The sequence below is a fragment of the Elephantulus edwardii genome, unplaced genomic scaffold (assembly GCF_000299155.1).
Source record: "Elephantulus edwardii isolate Elephantulus edwardi_28Jun2011 unplaced genomic scaffold, EleEdw1.0 scaffold00071, whole genome shotgun sequence".
Taxonomy (NCBI): Eukaryota; Metazoa; Chordata; class Mammalia; order Macroscelidea; family Macroscelididae; genus Elephantulus; species Elephantulus edwardii.
In genome coordinates this window covers 11,147,718-11,149,861 of record NW_006399821.1, presented here as the reverse complement: position 1 = coordinate 11,149,861, position 2,144 = coordinate 11,147,718, and positions in this window count along the sequence as shown.

The window sequence follows — 2,144 nt, the reverse complement described above, 5'->3', positions numbered from 1 at the left end:
GTATCTAGACTGACATCATTGTTATTCAGCCCTCGGGAGAGTTTCATAACAGCAGATTTTCTGAATACAATTCGTCTTTTGATTTCCTGACTGTTAGTGTTAAAAGTGTTGATTATGGATCTGAGCAAGCTGTAATTGCTAACAACCTCAATCTATTCTCCATTTATCATGGTGCTGCCAATTGGCCTAGGGGTGAGAATCTTTGCCTTCTTGATGTTGAGCTTCAATCCATATTGAAGACTACAATCCTTGACCTTTTGCAGCAAACACTTCAGGTCTTCTTCAGTTTTAGCAAGCAGGGTTGTGTCATCTGCATATTGTAGGCTGTTAATAAGCCTTCCTATAATCTTGGTGCCACAGTCCTCCTCATAACGCCCTGCTTCCTGAAAAATCTGTTCTGCATATAGATTTAAAAGTTATGGGGACAGGAAGCATCCCTGATGCACTCACTTTCTGATTTTTAACCATCCAATGTTTCCTTGTTCTGTTCTGAGGACTGCATCTTGGTCCAAGTATAGGCTTCGTAAAAGCACAACCACGTGTTCTGAGATTCTCATTTTCCTCAAGATTAACCACAATTTGTTGTGATCCACAAAGCCGAATGCCTTTGCATCATCAATGAAACACAGATGGATATTATTCTGGTATTCTCTGCTTTCTGTCAAGATCCATCTGACCTTGGCAATAATGTCCCTAGTGCCATGACCCCTTCTAAACGCAGCTTGTATTTCTGGTAGTTCTCTGTCAATGTACAGTTCCAGTAATTTCTGGATAATCTTCACCAGGATTTTGCTAGTGTGTGATATTAGTGATCTTGTTCAATAATTTCCACTCTGTCGGGTCATCTTTTTTTGGAATAGGAATACAGATCTTTTCCAGTCAGTTGGCCAAGTAGTTGTCCTCCAGATTTCCTGTCACAACTTGGTGAGCACATGCAGGGCAGCATCTATTTGCTGAAATACATCAACTGACATTCCATAAATTCCTGGGGCTTTATTTTTTTTTGCCAAGTCCTTCAGAGCAGCCTGAACTTAACCCTTCATCACCACTGCCTCTTGATCATATGTTGTTTCTTGAAATTCTTCTTTGTCAGCTAATTCTTTTTGGTACAATGACTCTTTATACTCCCATTCTTCTTTTAATGCTTCCTGAATAGTTCAATATCCTGCACATCCTTATGAATCCTTATGAATCTCAACTTGTGGCTTGAATTAGTTCTTTAGTTCCTTCAGCTTAAGAAATGCTGAGTGAGTTCAGCACTTTTGATTTTCCAACTCCAGCTCTTTGCACATTTCATTATAATATTTTGCCCTGTCTTCCCAAGCTGCCCTTTGAACTCTTCTATTCAGCTACTTAACTTCTTGATTTCATCCCTTTCCTTCGGCTTCTCCACGCTCTAGTGCAATAATCAGAATCTTTTCTGGCATCCATTTTGATCTCTTCTTCTTCCTTCTTTGTAATGACTTTTTGCGTTTTTCATGAATGATATTCTTAATATCTCCCACAACTTATCTGGTCTTCATTCATTAGTGTTCAAGGCCTCACACCTATTTCTGAGTTGGTTTTTAAATTCATAGGAGATACAAGGTGAAATTTTTATTCCTGTGGATATGATTTAATCTTCTTTAGTTTTAATTTGAACTTGCGTATGAACAGTTGATGATCTGCTCCACAATCAGCACCTGGCCTTGTTTTCACTGCTGTTAGTGAACTTCTCCAATGGTTCCTTGCACAATTGTAATCAATCTGATTCCTGTGCATTCCATCAGGTGAAATCCATGTGTTTAGCTTGGATTTATGTTTCTTATAAAAGGTATTTGTTATGAATAAACCATTGATTGTACAGAATTCTATCATTCTATCCCCAGACTCATTTGTCACCAAGTCCATAGTCCTATATATTAGGATAAAAATATAATTTGGTAGTTTTGTAGGGAATTCAATGTAACTCTTGGAATCTTGGGGTGGTACAAATGGCTAGTATGCTTGGCTGAACTGGAGGTTATGCATACACAGAGACACTCGTGAAAATATGGCTAGTGATCAATTTCTGAACAATCCATCACTGGAGAAGTTCTCTGTAGAATATAGTATTTCTATGATATATACATGACAGCAAGTGGCTTACGTATCTCACATATTTG